Source organism: Typopeltis vanoorti, chromosome 23 (genome assembly GCF_054136105.1).
Source record: "Typopeltis vanoorti isolate ZY-2024b chromosome 23, IOZ_Tvanoo_1.0, whole genome shotgun sequence".
Lineage (NCBI taxonomy): Eukaryota > Metazoa > Arthropoda > Arachnida > Uropygi > Thelyphonidae > Typopeltis > Typopeltis vanoorti.
This window is the reverse complement of record NC_143571.1, coordinates 96,016,155-96,038,487: the sequence shown is the minus strand read 5'-3', so window position 1 is coordinate 96,038,487 and position 22,333 is coordinate 96,016,155. Positions and strand designations below refer to the sequence as shown.

Below are 22,333 nucleotides of genomic sequence, written 5' to 3'. Positions count from 1 at the left end.
GTAAGAGAGATGGAATGAGAGAGAGAGAGCTATGGGAATGCTAGAAGACGAGAGGATGGAAACAGTAGGAAAGACAGAATGAGAGAGGGATATGGAAGTGCTAGAAGAGGAGAGAATGGAAACAATAGGAGAGAGGGAATGGTAAGAGGTATAATGTATGGCGACTCAATGATCTGTGGTGTTCAAGATAGGATGCGTGAGGAGTGTTTGCCAGGAGGAACAATAGAAAGGGTGGCTATGGCAATTAAGAGAGGTGAAAGGGTGGATGAGATTGTGATCATAGGAATGAATGACTTGAGTTGTAATGTAAGTCGGGCAGCGAGAGATATGAGGTTTTTGCTTGAGACTGTACGGAGAAGACAGAGAGAGGAAAAATAGTGTGTGTATTGCCTAGGTATGATAATGATGAGCTGAGCAGAAGAGCGGTGATATTGAATGGCTTAATAGCAAGAATAAGTGACAAGAGAGGACTGGTATATGTGGATGCTTGGAGTGCGTTTGAGGAAAGAGAGGAATTGCATGGGAGAGACCGTTTACATTTGAATGAGGAAGGACGTAGGCATCTGGAGAGATTGCTGTTCTGAACGAGTCAGTGTGTCCCTGGGAGGATGATAGCAGGGGTGGCCTGTTGTGGGAATGGATACTTGGGAGAATGGAGACGATGTCAGCTAACACTGAGCCCAGTGGAGTCTAGAAGGGACAATGATGGGTATAGAAACAATGGCATTTATATGCTTTATACTAATGCCAGGAGTATCCGGAATAAGGGAAAGGAAGTGGTGGTGCAGATAGCATCAGCCTGGCCAAAAATGATTGGGATCACTGAGACGTGGTTGACAGAAGAGGATATAATAACAGAAATAGAAGTCACTGGGTACAGCATTTTTCGGCAGGATAGGAGGGGAAAGCGTGGTGGTGGTGGGGTACTGCTTATGATGAGTGACGACCTATGTCCTCTAAGAGGACATAGGTCGTCACTCATCATAAGCTCTCACTTCATAGGTCATCACTCATGATTTTGAGAGCATATGGTGTGAGGTAGAGGTACGCAAGACAGGATATTTAGTGGGGTGTTGCTACAGACCCAGGAGCACGAAGGATGGGGACCAGGAGATGTTTAGACAGCTAAGTTTGGCAAGTGCAAGAAGAATGATTGTTATGGGAGATTTTAACTACAGTAGTATAAATTGGAGAGAGGAAGATGCATGTAGCAATAGTGGAATGGAATTTCTAGAATTCTTGAGGGACAAATGTCTTAGGCAACATGTAACAGAGGGAACAAGAGGTTCAAGAGTTTTAGATTTGATTATAGTATCAGAAGAGTTGATAATAACTGAGATGACATCTCTCCCACCAGTTGGAGAGAGTGACCAAATGGTTTTGACTTGGAAAATGAATAGACATGCAGGAGTATCAAAGAGACGGGAACTTATGTGGAATTATAATGCAGGTGATTATAATAGTCTTAGACGTCAACTTCGGAAAGTTTCATGGAGGGAGGAATTGGAAGACCGGGATATCGTTAGTGCATGGGAAATTGTGAAAGAATATTTGTTAGCAGCAATGGTAAGTTGTATACCACGAGTGAAGAAGAGGACACAATTTGGAGTAAAGTGGATGACAAACAATATTAAACAGAAATTGCATGTGAAAAAGAGGCTATGCAAAAGATATAAGGAGACTGGTGTTAGAGGATGCGTGAAGATTATAAGACACAGGCCAGAAGAGTGACTAGTGTGGTAAGGAAAGCGAAACTGGAATATGAGAGGAGATTGGCTCTAAGATCCAAAGAAAATCCTAGGGAATTTTTTAGCTATGTGGCCAGTAGGAGGAGAAATGACTATGGAAGAATGATATTGTGGGATAAAAATGAGAATAGAATGACTGATGCAGAGGACATAGTGGAATTGTTCAATGACCACTTTATTGGAGTATTTCATCCTGGAGGAGTCAGTCTTAATGCTAGAGGGATAGGGCAGGTTCAAGGTTTAGAGGTACAGGTGGAGAGTGTGTTTCAGGTACTGAGAACTCTGGATGTCAATAAAGCTTTGGGACTGGATGGTATTTAACCACGAGTTTTGAGAGAATGTGCTAGGGAACTGACAGTGCCTTTAACCTGGCTTTTCAATGAAAGTCTGGCTTCGGCAAAGGTGCCCAGGGAATGAAAGGCAGGTAAGATAGTGCCATTGCATAAGGGTGGACAGACTGGAAGTGTCTAATTATAGACTAGTCTGTGTGTCATCAGTAGTTGTTAAGATCTTGGAGAAAGTAGTGAGGGACGGTATACAGCACTGGGCAGATGAGGGTAATGTTATCTGTGAGAGTCAACATGGATTTGTGAAAGGGCGCTCTTGTTTTAGCAATATGCTAGCCTTTTATAATAAAGTTACAAGAACATTAGATGAGGGAAAGGCATATACTGCAATTTTCTTAGACTTAGCAAAAGCATTTGATAGGGTGCCACATGATAAGCTGATATTTAAGTTGCAGCACATGAGTTTAGATGTCGGGTTAGTCAACTGGATTCAGGATTGGCTGTCTGATAAGTATCAGAGAGGTGTGTATGGTGGAGCAGTTTCAAGGAGACAGAAGGTTACAAGTGGGGTCCCACAGGGCTCAGTACTAGGACGTATATTGTTTAACCTTTATATCAATGACATTGCCAGTGGATTGCAAGGGGACATTCAGTTGTTTGCGGATGATGCGAAGCTGGGAAAGATTATTAGTAATAGTGCAGATGTGGTAGCCCTGCAAGAGGATTTGAATAAGCTAGATAGATGGGCAAATGAATGGGGGTGTCAGTTTAATGCAGCAAAATGTAAGATCTTGAGGTTTGGGAAACATCGGCGGGATGCTGCATACTCTATGGGAGGAGTTATACTGGAGGAAGTTGGGGAGACAAGAGATCTGGGGTTGATGATTGATAGAAACCTTAAGTTTAGGGGACATATTGCAAAGGTGGTGAAGGTAACACAGAGGATTGCTGCAATTATGAGAAGGACACTGACCTGCAGAGATAAGAGGGTTGTAGAAGTCTCTAATCAGACCACACTTGGATTATTGTTCTCAGATTTGGTCCCCAGGATTTGAAGGGGATAAATTAACTGTGGAAAAGATACAAAGATGGTCTCAGGACTGTACAAGGATAGTTATGAGAATCGGCTGAGGGAATGTGGACTGCAGAGTTTGGTGGATAGAAGAAGGAGAGGTGATATGATTGAAACTTTTAAACTGTTGAGAGGTGTTTAGAGGGTTGACACTGGGGAGTTCTTTCACTTGGTTGAACAGCTGGAAGGAGTGATGACAGGCCATCCCTGTAAGTTACGAAAGGAAACTGTGAGCAAGAGTGTGAGGAGTGGTTTCTTTGCATGGAGGGTGGTTGAGCCGTCGAATGCATTGCCTGATAGAGTGGTGAGAGCAAGAACGGTCAATGAGTTTAAGGAGTGGTATGATAGACTTTGTGTTTCTGTTGGGGGAACCTCCCCTCGATCAGTCTTGACAGACTTTATGTTCTTAGGAAGGACCTCCCACGGAGTCTCTTGACTCCATGGATGCCTGAATAATAATAATAATAATACCACTATCCTTCATAATGTGATCCATATATATATATAATGAATAAGAGAGGGAATAATGTACATCCTTGTCTCACACCAGATTTAACATTAAACCATCTTCCTGTACTTCCTTCAATTCTAACTGTTGACTTACAACTCAAATAAAGACTAAGTATTGCTTGATATAATGTCCATTAATACCATATAGTCCGCACGGTTAGCCTAGTGGCTTTGCGCTTTGCAACCATATGCCTGGGGAAGGAGTGTCCTAGGTTCAATTCCCGTCGACGACGTGAGGAACTTAAGGATCTTCCTCACCCATAGCCAAGTTAGCCGCTCTTGGGTATGGATAGCAGGATTTTTTCCCACCAGTTTTTTCTGGGTTTTTCATCTCGCAAGCAGGCAAACCGGTCTTCTGAACACACAGATTATAGCCAAGAATACTGACCCAGCCATAGGCCTGACTCGTCAGCCTATGCCGGTTCTGGAGCTCGGATTAAATTTTTTTTTTTGGGGGGGGGACTCAGATGGTGCTGTACGCTTCCGCAAAAAAAAGGGGGGGGGGAGGTGCTGTGCCATCAAACAGAAAGGAAGGAATACCATATAACTGTAGTGTTTGGATTAGCTTCTTTCTTCACACCTTGTCATATGCCTTTTCCAGATCGACAAAACCTAAATACAGATCTTTGTTATATTCCCATGATTTCTCAACTTTCTGTTGTAAAGTGAAAATCTGATCCTGACAGCCTCTATTTGGCCTGAATCCAGCTTGTTCTTTACCAAGCTTCTCTTCCACAATCCTTCTCAACCATTTCTCAAGTATACTTGCATATATTTTACCAGGAATACTCAGTAATGAAATGTCTCTGTAATTCTCACATTCAGTTTTATTTCCTTTTTTATATATTATGAGAGCTCTACTATATATTATGAGAGCTCTACTCCAATCATCTGCAATTCATCCCTCTGTCCAGGCCTTCTGAACTATGCAGTGCAGCCACTGTAAGACTTTTAAATGTCCATACTTGAGCATTTCTGGTCGAATATCATCTACTCCTGCTGCCTTTCCACATTTCAGGCTTTTGATGGCTTTTTCTACTTCAAGTATGGATATGTATTCCTGCCTGCATGCCTGGTCAGTGTTTTTTTACCACTGTGCTGTCATGACTGCTTGTTTCATTTAGCAGTTTTTCAAAGTAATTACTCCATACTTCAAGTATATCTTTTTCTCCTCTTTTCATGTCACCTTTATCATCTCTAATTCCTTTGACAGTGCTCTTTCCTCCATTTCTGAGCTTCTTCAACAATTCCAGAATATCTTGCCACCTTCTTGATGTTTATTTTCTATGTTCTTGCAAAAGGCCTCCCATGACTTTTGTTTAGCCAGTTTTACACAGTGTTTAGCTTTCTTACATTTGTCTCTGTATTCTCTAAGAGCACAAGCTGACTTATTTGCCAGGAACTTTTAATATGCTTTCTTCTTTTCTTTCATTGCCTCTTTAAATATTTTTGTATGTCTGACAATCATTTCCTGCTTTGCTATTTAGATCCCCAACCAGGACCAACTTTTCCTTTTTGATTGTGTCAGTTGCTTTCTCTAAAGCCTCAAAAAATTCCTCCACTTCTACCTTAGCAGAACCTTTTGTGGGACCATAGGCACAAATAAGTCTCATTGTCCAGTTCCCCATTCTCATATTTGCCCACATCACTCTGCTTGAGACTGCCTGCCATTCAAGAAGATTAGCCTCTTATTTAGTGTTGAATACTATGGCTACTTCTTCTTTTCCTTGATTGTCATTGCCTGAATATGACATTTTGTATTTATTGCTCTGAAAGATCTTACCAGTTTTTGTTTCTGTCACTCCTATTATGTCGATCTGGTAGTTATCGAATTCTTCAGCTAGCTCTATTTCTTTGTCATTCAGGCTTCTTATGTTGATAGTACCGATCTTCAACTCTGGTGATGTTGAGTTTTAGGATTTGTTCCAGTAGCTGACTCTTCACTGTTTGCCCTGTTTAACTGGGCGATGCCTGAGCCGGCATGAAATTCTGAAATTTTGGTTTAAGCCAATAAGAATACAATTCGGCCGACTAAATTCCAAATTGCCAGCTCATCCTTGTCCATTCAGTATCCAGGTAGATACCTAACGGGGTGCACTACAAGAAGGCGAGGATTGGACATTAGGTCAGAAGCTCCGGTCTGTTCTCCGCATTCCTTGTAAGGCTATGTGCAGGTCTCCTCTCAATTATATAGCTTTGACCCTGTTACCTATATTCTTAACAGCAAAATTGAACATAAATATTATCTATTGTACTGTACATTATATGTCCAGTTTTGTTTTCCATGTCTTTAATTGTGGAGTGTAACTTGATGAAATCTAGTATAGATTCTTTACTAAAATAATACCCCCCCCACCTCCCAGATTTTTGGTTCATACTGATTTGATCAAATTGTTTAACATAGTGTACAGTTATATGAAATGGCTATAACCAAGGCTCCTGAAATACAACCTAAACGACCGATACCTTTGGGAGGGGGGGGGGGGAATGTACGGAAGGTAATGGTATACAAATCTGATAATGCCTCTGAACATGGTTATGTATGTGGCAAAGGAGTGGAAAAATATGCTTTGGGTTCAGACCTTTTAAGTATGTCTGGTGGGGAAAAAAGAGAAAATTCTAGAACAAGACCAAATACATTGCATATCTAATTATAAGAATTGGCTAGGTCATAATTTATTATGTCTATACACAAATGCCAGGAGCATTAGAAACAAAGGGGTTGGGTTTCTTGCTTTATTGAATACGATGTGGCCTAAGATTGTTGGCATTAGTAAAACCTGGCTATCAGATTCAGATATGGTAAGTGGGATCAAGTGCAACGGATATACTATTTGTAGGAATGACAGAAGACATAGGAGAGGAGGAGGAGTGCTACTAATGATATCAGATGACTTAAGTCCAGTTAGGGTAGCAATACAAGAAAACAATTATGGTAACAATGTCCCATGTAGCGATGAGTTTGAGTCTATTTGGTGTGAAGTGGAGGTTAACAGAATGAAATATATGGTGGGGTGTTGCTATAGGCTTGGCAGCTCAGTTGCAGGGGACAAAGAAATGCATTGCCAATTTAGTTTTATGGGTACCAAGTGAATGATCATTATGGGTGACTTTACTTTTCCAAACATTGATTGGGTAGAAGAGAAGAGAAGGAACTTGAGGTCAAAGAGTGTTGGATTTGCTCATAGCATCAGAAGGGATCTCTGTGAGGAATATGGCTATTTTACCACCAATTGGTGACAGTGATCATGATGTTCTTTCTTGGGAAGTATCTACTTGTATTGAAGCTCTGATTAGATCAGGCTATATGCTGAATTACAAAGCTGGAAATTATGACCAACTTAGAAGAATACTATCTTTGGTCCCATGGTATCAGTTACTGAATGAAAAAAAAACGTCAGCAATGCATGGGAATCTTTGAAAAAGTGCTTGAATGAGGGTATCTGAATGCATCCCTAGTGTTCGAAGAATAAATAGGTTGGGAGTGAAATGGATGTGCAGCCTTATTAAGTTAGAGATCCACAAGAAGAAGATGATGTGGAAAGAATATCGTGAGAATAAGAGTGAGAGGAGTTATGAAATATATAAAGCTCAGGCCAGAAAAGTAACGAGTATTGTGAGAAAAGCTAAAACGGAGTATGAAAAGAAATTGGCCATGCAAGATAAAGGCAATCCAAAAGAATTTTATCGTTATGCCGCAAGCAAAAGAAAGAATTAATGTGGAAGAATAACTTTATTGAATGCAGATGGTACGAGAGTGTCGGAAGCTAAGGTGATTGTTCAGTTAATAAGTGCTCACTTTGCTAAGATATATATTATCAGGTGTATGTAGTATGGTGTATGAAGCTACTGCTACGTTGGATGAAGAGTTAGAGGTTCATGAAAATGAGGTTGAAGAGCTCTTGCATAACCTGGATAAGAGTTTGTCAATAGGGACAGATGGAATATCTGTCCTTTTGTTAAAGGAATGTTCAGCTGAATTGGCTAGGCCTTTCACACATTTGTATAACTTGAGTCTCAGCTCAGGAATGATACCACAGGAATGGAAGGAATGTATGAGTTCCATTGCACAAGGGTGGTGCAAAAACTGATGCGTCTAACTACCGATCTATTAGTATTTCTGGTGTGGTAGCAAAGATTTTCGAGAAGTTGGTAAGAACTCGCATACAGAGATGGGTAGACAAGCATTCTATACTCTGTAAGGAACATCATCGGTTTACTAAAGGAAGATCATGTTTTAGCAATTTACTCATATTTTATAACAATGTTACGGCTGAGTTGGATAAAGGGAATGGTTACACTATGATAATGCTGGATTTTTCTAAGGTATTTGATAGGATACCACATGATAGACTGTTGTGTAAACTGGAGAATATGGGATTTAAATATAATCTATTGACTTGGATTAGGGGATGGTTGAGAGACAGATATCAAAAAGTGGTATACAGTGGGTGTGAATCTGCCAGATTTAAGGTAACCAGTAGTGTACCTCATTGTTCAGTCCTTGGGCCATTATTGCACAATCTATACATTAATGACATCAAGCAGGGTCTATCATCAGATTTCCAATTGTTTGCTGATGATGCGAAGATAGGCAGGGCAATCAGGGATACTACTGATATTCAGCAATTCCAGTCTATTCAAATCATAAAATGATTTGAATAGACTGGAAATCTTGGCAAATGAAAATGGCTGTTAGTTTAATGTTAGTAAGTGTAAAGTTATGTACTTTGGCATGATTAGAGTTCCAGCGGCATATTATATTAGCGGGGTTATGCTACAAGAAACTGAAGAGGCAAGCGATCTTGGTGTATTGATGGATAAGAATTTAAAGTTCAAAGGTCACATAGCAGAAGTTGAAAATACAACTCAGAGGATAATTGCTATGTTGAAGCGAACCTTGACATGTAAGGATAAGGAAGTAATTTTGCCTCTTTATAAGGCTTTGATAAGACCACACGTGGATTACTGTGCACAGATTTGGTCTCTCAGGTTCCAAGGGGATAAAGAAGCTGTGGAAAGGGTGCAAAGAAGAATTACAAAGATTATATCCAGATTATAGGATTTAGATTATGAGGACAAATTGTGAGTATGTGGATTACAGATTCTGGTTAACAGGAGAAAGAGGGGTGATATGATCGAAGTCTATAAACTTTTGAATGGGTGTTATAGCATTTCAAATGATGAAATTTTTCATTATATGGAAGGCGGGGAGAGAACACGGAGGGGCAGCCATGGAAGTTAAGGTTGTTCTCAGTCAAGAAAGGGATAAGAGCTAGGTTTTTCTCCCAGAGAGCAGTGAGTGAGTGGAATTATTTGCCCTTACGGGTAGTGAGTGCATCTAGTGTAAATGAATTCAAAGGAAGGTATGATAGCTGGGTTGGGTAATTTACAGCCTCCCTCGCTGCATCCTTGACTCTCTGGAGGTCTCAGATAATAATCTTCTTCTTCTTCCTTTCCAGGCTTATAGGCCAAGTGGCCTGTTCCGGACTCAATTCCATCTTTTTAAGGGTCTTCCTCTGCATCGAGTACCATTTTTCTCTATAGCAAATCACTGTTTCATTTAGGGAGGTTGTAATTCTAAGTTTTTTTTCTGATTTCGCTGCTTTTCATTTTGTCCATTATTGTGACTCCTTTAGTTCTGCACAGAAATTTCATTTCAGATGATTCAATTCTTCTTTCATCTGCTTTTTTTATTGCCCATATTGTTCACTGCCATAAAGTAAGGTTGGCTTAGCTACTTATTGTAGATTCTTATTCGTGTGTGTGTTTTTGTACATAATTGGGTTTAAAAATTTTATTTATAATGCCTGTTACTTTTAAAAAGTTTGATATCTTTGGTTCTATATCAGCTTCATTTTCATATGACATTGTGCAACCTAAATATTTGAATGTATTTTGTTGTTTATTACTATTTTGCTTCTTATTGGATTAGCACCTTTGAAGGCTATGACTTTTGTTTTGTCGGTTGATATTTCCATACCATATGTTTTTATCAGATTATTTAGACTCCATAATGATTTTTGTAGTTCATCTTCATTATTTCCAATCCCTCGCTGAGTCCTTGACTCTCTGGAGGTCTCAGATAATAATAATAATAATAATTATTTGTAAAATTTTTGGCAAGTTTCATAGCCATTTTCAATACAATTATAGGAAAACACAAAAAGAGAATAACAATTCAACGAAACCTCGTGATCTTATGTGCAGTATCCTCTGCAGGAGAATAACTCCATCTGCATTAATAGATATCCAAAATAAGTTACAGTAAAATAATTTAGTTAATAAATTATTTTTAAATATAAACCAAAAATTAGTTTTATATTAAGGAACACATGAATAGTGAGTACTAGTCAGTATAACTTCCAAAAATTTAGAAAAGTTTAAGGCAATCGTTTTTTGTTCAGGTTTGGGTTGTGGATATGTAGCAAGGATTATGAATGATATGTTAGCTGAAATGTGTGAGGAGAAAGGAGTACAATTTGTTGATGTGTGGAATGAGTGTGAAGGACGAAGTGAACTATATAAGAGTGATGGAGTGTATTTGAGTGGTTTTGGTGTGAGTTGCTTGGAGAGACTGCTGTTGGAAGGTCGAGAAGTGAGTACAGAGAATGAAGCTGATCAAGTGGGAAGCAATGTGGAAGAGCAGCTGAGTAAGACAGGAGAGATTGAAGAGGTGGTTATGAATGAGGAAGTGAGCGGTATGAGTATAGAGAATGGGTGTGCAAGATGGACAGGGAAACAGGGAGGCTCAGGGTGGACAGGGAACACAGCATGAGAAAGGTGGATGCTGAAAGAGGATGTGAATACATGTGTGGAAAGGAATGACCTGGGATCAAGAGGAAGCAGTTGGACTTGAAGAGGGTTCTTAAATAAATAAGCAGAAAGGTAAATGGCTCTAGTCGAGCATGGAGAAATCACATTGAATGAGTGGTATAATCAGTGGAACTAGTTGTAGATCCAAGAATGAGCTGTTGTGTTTGTATACAAATGCTAGAAGTGTATGAAACACAGCAGATGAAATGGTTTTGTTAATTGAGTCTGTTTACCCAAAAATTGTGGGAATAAGTGAGATATGGTTAGATGAGGATGACATCCTGACAGGGATAGAGATGGAAGAGTATGATGTGCTTCGTGAGGGTAGAAAGGGAGGGGAAGTGCTATTGATGATAGAGGAAGAGTTATGTCCATACAAAGGTAGAGCTGCAACAGGGAAATAGTGCCAGTGGTTTTGAGGCAGTATGATGCGAGATAGAGGTGAATAGAATGAAATACTTGGTTAGATGTTGTTATAGACCTGGTAATGTGAATGATAGTGACTATGAAATGTATATAATCAAATTAGCCAAGCAAATAAGAAAAGGATGATCATTATGGGTGATTTTAATTATGGCAATATAGACTGGAATGATGAGATAGCAACTGGAAGTAAAGAAAATGAGTTTCTTGAGTTTTTGAGGGACAACTACCTCAAACAGTATGTAACAGAGTGCATGCGAGGATTGAGGGTCTTGGATTTCATCATCTTATCAGAGGATGTAATTATAAATGAGGTGTCAAATCACCCTCCAGCTGGTGAGAGTGACCATGAAGTGATTACCTATGTGATTACCAATGTGAGGACCTCTGTGAGAAAAGGGTATATGTGGAACTACAAGGCTGGTGATTATGAAGAGCTCAGGAGACAGCTTGCAGGTGTAGCATGGAATGAGGATTTAGCTGGAAAAGAATTCAATGCAGCTTGGAGGATATTCGAGAATTATCTAGTAGAAGAAAAGTCCAAATATATTCCAAGAGTCAAAAGAGTAGGTGTGAAATGGATGAATAAAGAGATTAAGCATGTGATGCAGAGAAAAGAGCATTATGGAGGCAGCATAAGAGAAGTGGTAATAACCAATTCCATGAGGATTACAAAGAACAGGCAAGGCAGGTGACTTGGTTGGTAAGGGTAGCAAAAGCGAGGTATGAGCAGCAGTTAGCTAATGAAGCCAAAAAGAATCCTAAGGATTTCTTTTGATATATGTAGCCAGCAAAAAAAAAAGAATAATTATGGAAGGATGACATTGATTGGGGAAAATGGTTTAAAGACAGCTGCTGCAGAAAATATAGTGGAAATACTTAATGAGCAGTTCATAAAGGTTTTTCGGTCTTGTGAATGTGACTTCATGGAGAGATTGCGAGCAGTTGATGATGGGGAGGAGAGACTGACTGTAAGTGAACAAGAGTTGTATGGTAAGTTGAGCAAACTAGATGTTAATAAGGCTGTGGGACTTAATAACATATCATCACGTATTCTGAAGGAATGTGCCAGGGAATTGACACATGCCATGACATATTTTTTTAATATGATTTCATTGGGTCAATTTTCTAAGGAGTGGAAGGAGGGCAAAATTGTGCCGCTTCATCAGGGAAGTGATAGAACTCAAGCATCAAATTATAGGCCTATCTGTGTGTCAGGTGTTGTGGTTAAGTTGTTGGAGAAGCTTGTGATAGTTATGATCCAGAATTGAGTTGACAACAGTGGTATTATCTTTGACTGGCAGCATGGATTTGCTAAAGGGAGGTCATGTTTTAGTAATCTACTTACTTATTACCATAAGGTGACTGCTTCCTTGGACAGAGGAGAGGGGGTACACAGTAATATATTTAGATTTCGCAAAGACTTTAGATTGATTTCCACATGATAAGTTGATAGTCAAAGTGGAGCGGATGGGGTTGAATATTAGATTGGTGCATTGGATTGGAGACTGGCTATCGGATAGGTATCAACAAGTTGTGTATGGGGGAACAATATCCAGGAAAAGGAAAGTTACTAGTGGTGTGCCTCAGGGGTCTGTTTTAGGGCCACTACTGTTCATCTTGTATATTAGTGATATTGGTGAAGATTTGCATGGAGATATTCAGTTGTTTGCAGGTGATGCAGAGTTAGGACGAACCATGAAGAGCAGGGAAGATGTTGTGGCCTTACAAAAAGACTTGAATAAATTGAGTGATTGGGCACAGGAATGGGAATGCGAGTATAATGTTGCAAAATGTAACATTTTAAAATTTGGGAAACAAAGATGGGATGCAGAATTTATGGTAGGTGAGGATATATTGTCGGAGGTGGAGGAAATAAGAGATCTTGGGATGATAGTGGACAAGGATCTGAAATTTAGTGGACACATTGCGAAAATTGTGAAGACAACACAAAGACTTCTGGGAATGATGCAGAGGACACTCACTTGTAGAAGTAGGACGATTCTTGTTCCATTGTATAAGGCTTTGATTAGACCACATGTGTACTACTGTGCCCAGATTTGGTCACCTGGTTTTCAAAATGACGAAGAGATGTTGGAAAGGGTTCAGAGGTGACTGACTAAGATAGTTTCTGACATCTGGAATGTTGAATATGAGGAAAGATTGAGAAGATGCAATTTACAGAGTCTGGTGGATAGGAGAAAGAGGAGATATGATAGAGATGATGTTGGAGAGGTTGTACAGAAAACAGTGGGAGATTAGGGGAGGTTATCCCTGGAAACTGTATAAAGAGGGTGTGAGCAGGGGAGTGAGAAACAGGTTTTTTGCATGCAGATTATGAATAATTGGAATGCCTTGCATGAGAGTGTTGTGTCTGCACAGAATTTGACTGCTTTTAAAGCATTGTATGATGAGCTGTGCGTATGATAAAAGGACCTCCTAGATTTGTCTTTGACTCCATGGGGTATTGGGTTGTAATAATATTAATATGTGCATAACAGCTTTCTTTATACAGTCTTATTATTATTGTTACCACCCCAAGACCTCATGGAGTCAAAGACTCATCTGGGAGGTCCTTTTCTCAAACACACAGCTCATCATTCCGTGTTTTAAACACATTCAAACTCTTTGCAGACACCACATTCTCAGGCGGGGAATTCCAATCATTCGCAACTCTGCATGAAAAAAACCTACCTCTCACTCCCCTACTCACACCCTCTTTATACAGTTTCCAGGGATGACCTCTGGTTCTCTCCTGATCTCCCACTATTCTCTGTAAAACTTCTTCAGCATTGATCCTATAACAACCCCTTACCAACTTGTAGGTCCCTGTCCACCAGACTCTGCAAATTACATCATTTCAATCTTTCCTCATTGTCGACATTCCAGAGGTCAGAAACTACTTAGTCAGTCTCCTTTGGACCCTTTCCAGCATCTTTTCATCCTTCTGAAAACCCGGTGACCAAATCTGAGCACAGTAGTCCATGTGTGGCCTAATGAAAGCCTTATACAACGGAACAAGAATCTCCCTACTTTTCTACACATTGGTGTCCTCCGTATCATTCCCAGAAGCCTTTGTGTTGTCTTTACAATTTTGGTGATGTGTGCCCTAAATTTTAGATCCTTATCCACTATCACCCCCAGATCTCTTATTTCCTCTACCTCCAACAATATATTCTCACCAAGCATAAATTCTACATCCCATCTTTGTTTTCCAAATTTTAAAACCTTACATTTTGCAACATTGACAAAAAAATATGTCAATGCAGGTGTCAACTCCCTGGCACATTCTTTCAGAATACATGGTAATATATTATCGTCCCACAGTCTTATTAACATCTAGTTTACTCAACTCCCCATATATCTCTTGTTCACCTACAGTCAGTCTCTTCTCCCCATCATCAACTGCTCTCAATCCCTTCATGAAGTTACAGAAGAAAGTAACTTTGTGTTACATTTTGGTTTTGTTTTCCACTGAATCCTGTTGTTTGTAGATAATGCGTGGCTTGCTAATCCAGATTTGTTGGGTTCTTTAAGTGTAATGCTCTCCTGATGTTTTTCAAGGCATATTTGTGGAGAATGACCAGTTTGTCCATAAGAACATTATAATACAATATTAGTTATAATAAATTATTAATAATATCAAGAATAATAATTTATAAGAGGAATTTAAAAAATTAAGATAGGTTAAAAACATGGAAATTTTTTTTTTACCACAAAGGAATAAAATAAAGATAAACATATATGGAAAGGACGAGGGAATACATAACGAGTGAGAAAATGAACTTCCGTGAAGAATGAAGATGAAAAAAAAATATAAAAATTACGGGGTGCAGGCTGTTTTTACTGGGAGTTGTCTTCAGAGAAGTGAAGAAAATGATAAAAGGTGAAGTTTTTGCTAAGTGAGTTTCCAATTCCCTGCAATTATGTTGGTGCGATGGACGTTTATTTATGGAATTGCTGTCACATCTTATAGCTATAGTTTCAAATTCTTAACATGTAGATCACGATTTCAGTTTCACTGATATTTGCTTTTTATTGTTTTGTTTTTGGTCTTCTTATTGCTTAGATATTAGAGAATGGGTACGTTACAGTCGCGAAAATGTTCCTGCAGCCACTAGCATAGCGATTGGATCGTCATGCCTTTGTAAGTGTCTTCGCAGTTTGCGTTGACAAGGAGGTTTGTATACCACATTGTGGTATTTTGATATTTCCCTGTATGAGTGAAATTTGGTGGGTTTTAAAAGGATGGCCAGTTTGTGATTGGTAGTGCAGCAACATGATCTATAACGTGCCCTGAAATTTTTAGATGAGCAACATGAAAAATTTTCAGGAAGATAGCGTCTATAGCTATATACAGATCTGCAACCAGGATTAAAAATAAAACATTTAACCAAATATTAGAGACACCGAAGTTATGAGGAAAATTAGAAGATTGAACTAATTGCTCAATGATAGAATCATATTAAAAATGAAGAAATTAAAAAAAGAACTTGACATTGTTAGTATTCAAGGATGTATGAGCAGAACTAATTTAAGGTGGTGTTGCCACTTAAATTGAATGGTAGAGGAAATGTTAGCAAAATAGGTGTTTGACAGCAATTTAAAAAAAAAAGGAAAATTAAGTGCCATACAATTTTTCTTTAAACGTTTTGAAACTACGGAATCCTTTTTCTATGATCCATAATGGGCCCTTCAGTGCCTTAACCATCGAATGCACCTTTTTTTGGATATTATCACCATGATTCCAGCATAAGGTAGTTAGCCATACGCATATATGTATACTGTGTATAAATGTAGATTGCATGTGTTCTTCTGGCCGGTTTGCCTTTATGCAGAATGAAATACCAAAGTTTCCAGGAGAAAAAACCTGTCCACCATCCTATGAGACTGGATAACTCACCTTCACTTGAAACGCCCTGATAAAGGTTCATTGCATCTAAAACTGAATTCGAACTCAGATCTTTCCAGATGAATGGTATTATGTGGAAAGATAATGATCTACAGGTGCTCCGTGTCTGCTCCTTGCATAAAAATGTTTGTTTTTTCTTTAGAACACCTGTGCAACTTTTCATAATTTATATCAGAAATGAAATATTATAATGGATGATTACATGAAGAACATTTTAACCAAGAAAACATGATACATAATATATTATTTTATCATTATTTTGTAATAACTTCTAGAAATAAGTCTTAATGATAAATGTGAGCTTACATCGAGCAATATAAATTCACAAGTTAGAAGAAGAGAGAAGAAGCAGTTAGAGAGAAGAAATGAGAAGAATCCGAGGGAGTGCTGGAACCTGGGATAGAGTGATGCCAGGACAGCAAGTAAGTAGGATAACAAAGAGAGAAAAAGGGTTAGAGGAGAGAGTGAGGGATGCAGATGAGTAATCAAGGAATAGAGTGGTAAGACGTGTGATGTATGGAGACTTGAAAATCCGTGATGTGCAAGATAGGATGCCACAGGAGTGTTTGCCTGGAGGGATGATAGAGAGTGGCTATGACAATTAAGAGGGGTGAAAGGATGGACGAAATTATTGTGATGGTGGGCACGAATGACTTGAGAGGCAATGTAAATTGGGCTGCAAGAGATCGGACATTCTTGCTTGAGGTTGTGCAAAAGAAAACACAGAGAGGAAAGATTGTGTGTGTGTATTGCCCAGGTATGACAGTGACGAGCTGAGTAGAAGAGCAGTAATACTGAATAGCATAATAGCCAGAATGTGTCAGAAGAGAGGATTGGAACATGTGGATGCTTGGAGGGCATTTGAGGATAGAAGGGAACTGTATGTCAGAGACCGCTTGTATTTGAATGAGGGAGGACGAAGGCATTTGGAGAGATTGCTGTTTTCTGCACAAGTCAGGGTGTCAATGCACAGAAACTAGAATTCCTAGGGTGGATGGTAACAGGGGTGGCCTCTTGTGGTAATGGGTGCTTGGGGGAAGGAGGCATGACATCAGGTAACACTGAGTCCAGTGGGGGTCGAGAGGGGATAATGATAGGTATAGAAGCAGTGACAATTTTTATGCTTTATACTAATGCCAGGAGTATCCAAAATAAAGGAGATATATTAGTGGTGCTGATAGCATCAGCCTGGCCAAAGATTATTGGGATCTCTGAGACGTGGTTGACAGGAGATGATATAATAACAGGAATTGAAGTAGCATGGTGCAGCATTCTTCAGCAGGCTAGGAAAGGAAAACGTGGTGGGGGAGTACTGCTTATGATAAGTGATGACTTATGTCCTCTAAGAGTGGAAGCTTTGGAAGGCAGTGACATTGATGGTTTTGAAAGCATATGGTGTGAGGTAGAAGTGGCCAAGACAGGATATTTAGTGGAGTTTTGCTACAAAGCAAAACTCCACTAAACAGACACAGAGGGTGAGGAGCAGGAAATGTTTAGACAGGTCAGCTTGGCAAGTTCAAGAAGAATGATTGTTATGGGAGATTTTAACTACAGCAGTATAAGCTGGGAAGAGGAAAATGCATGTGGTAGTAGTAAGGGGATGGACTTTCTAGAATTCTTGAGGGACAAATGTCTTGGGCAACATGTAATAGAGGGAATAAGAGATTCAAGAGTTTTGGATTTGGTTATAGCATCAGAAGAGCTGATATTAAGTGAAATGACATCTCTCTCACCAGTTGGAGAGAGTGACCATGTGGTTTTGACTTTGAAGATGAATAGACATGCAGGAGTATAAAAAAAAAGGGACCGTATGTGGAATTATAAGTCAAGTGATTATAATAGTCTTAGGTACCAACTAGGGGCAGTTCCATGAAGGGCAGAATTGGAAAGCCAGAATATCATTAATGCTTGTGAAGGAATATTTGTTAGCAGCAATAGTGAGCTGTATTGCACGAGTGAAAAAGCAGACACAATTTGATGTAAAGTGGATGACAAACAATATCAAACAGGAACTCCAGTTGAAAAAGTGATTATGGAAGAGATATAAGGAGAGTGGTGGAAGGCAGATGCACGAAGAATATAAGACACAGGCCAGGAGAGCCACTAGTATTATGAGGAAGGCAAAACTGGAATAGAATATGAGAAGAAATTTGCACTAAAATCCACAGAAAATCTTCGGGAATTTTTTAGCTAAGCTATGTGGCCAGCAGGAGAGAAATGACTGTGGAAAAATGACATTGTGGGATAAAAATGGGAATAGAGTGACTAATGGAGAGCACATAGTGGAGTTGTTCAATGAACATTTATTGGAGTATTTCATCCTGGAAAAGAAGATTTTAATACTAGAGGGATAGGGCAGGTTCGAGGTTTAGAGGTGCAGAGGGTGTTCCAAATACTGAGTACTCTTAATCTCAGTAAAGCTGTGGGACTGAATGGTATTTCACCACGAGTTTTGAGAGAATTTGCTAAAGAAATGACAGCTCCTTTGACCTGGCTTTTCAGTGAAAGTCTTGTTGTGAGAAAGGTACCCAAGAAATGGGAGTCAGGTAAGATAGTGCTGCTGCACAAGGGCGGTAGCAGACTGGAAGTGTCTAATTATAGGCCAGTTTTTGTGTCATTAGTAGTTGTTAATTATGTCTTGGAGAAATTAGTGAGGGACTATATATAGCGTTGGGCAAATGAGGGTAATATTATCTGTGAGAATCAACATGGATTTGTTAAGGGGCACTTTTGCTTTAGTAATATGATTGTCTTTTATAATAAAGTGACAAGAGCAGTTGATGAGGGAGGGGCATATACTGCCTTTTTTTTTGAATTTTACAAATGCATTTGACAGGGTTCCACGTGATAAGCTGATATTTAAGTTGCAGCACATAGGTTTAGATGTCAGGTTAGTTACCTGGATTCAGGATTGGCTGTCTGATAGGTATCAGAGAGTTGTGTATAGTGGGACAATACTGAGCCCTGTGGAACCCCACTTGTAACCTTCTGCTTCCTCAATATTGTCCCACTATACACAACTCTCTGATACCTATCAGACAGCCAATCCTGCCAAACAATACAGATGCAAGTATTGTTTAACCTTTATATCAATGACATTTTCAATGGATTGCAAGGGGATATTCAGTTGTTTGTAGATGATGTGAAGCTGGCAAGGGTTATTAGTAATAGTGCAATGGGGTAGCCCTTCAAGAGGATTTGAATAAACTAGACAGAAGGACAAATGAATGGGGGTGTCGGTTTAATGCAAAATGTAAAGTCTTGAAGTCTGGATCCATCGAGGAGGATGCATATTCGATTGGAGGAGCTATACTGGAGGAAGTAGGGGAGACAAGTGATCTGGGGGATCATGATTGTTAGAAAACTGAAATTGAAGGAATATATTGCAAAGGTGGTGAGGGTAATCCACAGGATTGTTGCAATACGGAGAAGGATGCTGACCTGCAAAATTAAGAGCTCATTCTGTTGTATAAGACTGTGATCAGACCACACTTAGACTATTGTTCTCAAATTTGGTCCCCAGGATTTGAAGGGGATAAATTAACTGTAGAAAGAGTACAGAGGTGGATAACAAAAATGGTTTCAAGACTGTACAATGTTAATTATCAGGATTGACCGAGGGAATGTGGACTGCAGTGTTTTGGTGGATAGAAGGAGAGGTGATACGATTGAGACTTTTAAACTGTTTAGAGGGTGGACATTTGGGAGTTGTTCTTTTGCTTGGTGGAACTGTGGGAAGGAGTTCAAGAGTTCTGGAACTGAGTTCAAGAGTGGTATGATGGACTTTGTGTTTCCTAAGAAGGACCTCCCACGATGAGTCTCTTGACTCCATGGAGGCCTGAATAATAATAAATTATCAATGTTTGACGTAATGTTTGTTAGCAATAGGTTGTATTTGATGTCTACTTTGAGACTTATTTCGATATTTCTTTAGGGTTGAAGTGAATGTTGAGAATCCATTTCTGCATAAGTACTCGAATGTGTGTATTCTATGTGTGTATTATAGAATGTGTACTCCATAAATATTTCCATGCGAAATGTTCATCTGAAATAGCATCAATAATTCATCCACTTAGGTAAGCTTGTTGGAACATTTGCAGCTGCGTTTCTCAACATCCCTTCACAGTGCACCATGAAACCCATGGAACAAGTTTCTTTTCCTCCTCCTTCATCCCTTTTACTGCTGCATTTTTGAAAAGTCTTCTCCTGATGTGTTTTCCAAGGAATACAATATACAGTCTTTTAAATCAAATGCAAACAAGTTTCTCCTTTCCCAACTCACTACCCATATACGGTACTAATGTACTACAGATTAATCAACCAATCTTTTGTGTATGAGCTCAACATGTATTAAAAAAAAAAAAAAGAGAGAGAGAACTGAGAAGAATTCCAAATGCTGTTTCACTTAATGGTACTTATTCACTAAGAATTTTTACCCAAAAATTATCAAGTGAGAAATTAGAAAAATTTTCAGTGTTGTGTTAGAGGAATAATCTGCCAACAATTCTTCATTTATAGACAGATCATTTGTTTTACTGCTGAAATTGGGCAGATCCAAAACTGACATAAAACCTCTTTGGTCCTGGCTTCAAGGAAACTAGTAATCTAAGTAACATTTTCAAGAGGTTGATCGTGATCAATTTTAGCTGGTTAGAAATATGATATCTTCATTCCTTTTTTCTGCCTCATTTGATCCATTAAAGCATTGAACATATCAGAGCAGTCATTTTCAATTCTTTGGATCCAAAGTTTCACATTTTTTCTTTTGTACTTCATCGTCATCATCAAATTCCTGCCATGTACGCTCAAGGGGTGTACAGGATATGATAGCACTACATGAAAAAAATTACATCATTATTAATTTCCTATCTACAATTTTCCTCCAAATCAGTCTGTTACTTGTCAAGACTCCAACATTATCAGATCTTATATTTCTATCGTCTAAAGCACTTTGTACCGTATCAATCCACCTATATCTTGGTCTTCCTCTGGGTCGTTTTACTGCCAACCTGGCAGAGAATACTTGTTTTGCTAATCTTTCCTCGCCCATTCTGTTTAAGTGACCATACCACCTGAGATTGGCTCTGCTAACACATTCCTGGATGCTGACAATGTCAAGTTCTTTCCTAATATCCTCATTTTTAATATGATATTGCCATTGATGCCATCTGTTCACGCCTCTAATCTTTCTCAGGACTCTCATATCTGTGGTCTCTAGTCTTTGGTCAAGTGTTTTACTTCTGATCCAGCTCTCAGATCCATAAGTTAAAACTGGTTTGAACACTGTCTTGTATACAGCTAATTTAGTGTTCCGACTAATTTCTCTCTTATTCCATATGAATTTATTCAATTGACTTCCCACCATACCAGCTTTGCTGATTCTGTTGTCTATTTCTATATTTAATTTACCATCTTCAATAAAAATCGTGCCTAAATAGCTGAAATATTTTACTTGTTCCACAGGTTCTCCATTCACAACACAGTTGACATTTTCAATGATTCTGCCTATTTTCATTGTCTTTGTCTTTTTATTGCTGACCTTCATACCATATTTATTACAACAGCTCAATTTAGTCAGAGAATCTTGCCGACTTGTAGCAGATTTATTTAGAAGTATAACATCATCCGCATAAAGCAAGGAGCTGACATTAACATCTCCAATTTTGATATCATGTTTAATACCACTTTCCTTCATAATGTGATCTATATAGATAATGAATAACAGAGGGGATAACGTACATCCTTGTCTCACACCAGATTTAACATTAAACCATCTCCCTGTACTTCCTTCAATTCTAACTGCTGACTTACAACTCAAATAAAGACTAAGTATTGCTTGAAATAATGCCCCATTGACACCATATAACTGCAGCGTATTGAATAGCTTCTCTCTTGGCACCTTGTCATATGCCTTTTCCAAATTGACAAAACTTAAATACAGATCTTTGTTATATTCCCATGCTTTCTCGACTATTTGTCGTAAAGTGAAGATCTGATCCTGACAGCCTCTATTTGGCCTGAATCCAGGTTGTTCTTCACCAAGCTTTTCTTCCACAATTCTTCTCAACCGTTTCTCAAATATACTTGCATAGATCTTGCCAGGAACACTCAGTAGGGAAATACCTCTGTAATTCTCACATGCAGTTTTATTTCCCTTTTTATATATGGGTACTATGAGAGCTCTACTCCAATCATCGGGAATTCGTCCCTCTATCCAGGGTTTCTGAACTATGCAGTGCAGCCACTGTAAGACTCTTATACCACCATACTTCAGCATTTTGGTCGAATATCATCTACTCCTGCTGCCTTTCCACATTTCAAGCCTTTGATGGCTTTTTCTACTTCAAGTATGGATATGTATTCCTGACCGCATGCCTGGTCAGTGTTTTTTACTACTGTGCTGTCATCACTGCTTGTTTCATTTAGCAGTTTTTCAAAGTAATTACTCCATACTTCAAGGATATCTTTTTCTCCCGTTTTCATGTCACCTTTATCATCTCTAATTCCTTTTACAGCACTCTTTCCTCCATTCTTAAGCTTCTTCAACAACCTCCAGAATATTTTG

The 22,333-nt window shown here is 38.9% G+C and overlaps 1 protein-coding gene across 4 annotated transcripts in view; it reads left to right on the top strand.

Moving 5' to 3' along the window:
- LOC150094086 (uncharacterized) overlaps nucleotides 1-22,333 on the top strand; it is a 608,624-nt gene that overhangs the window by 132,780 nt on the left and 453,511 nt on the right. The gene's annotated exons all lie outside the window — the stretch shown is intronic.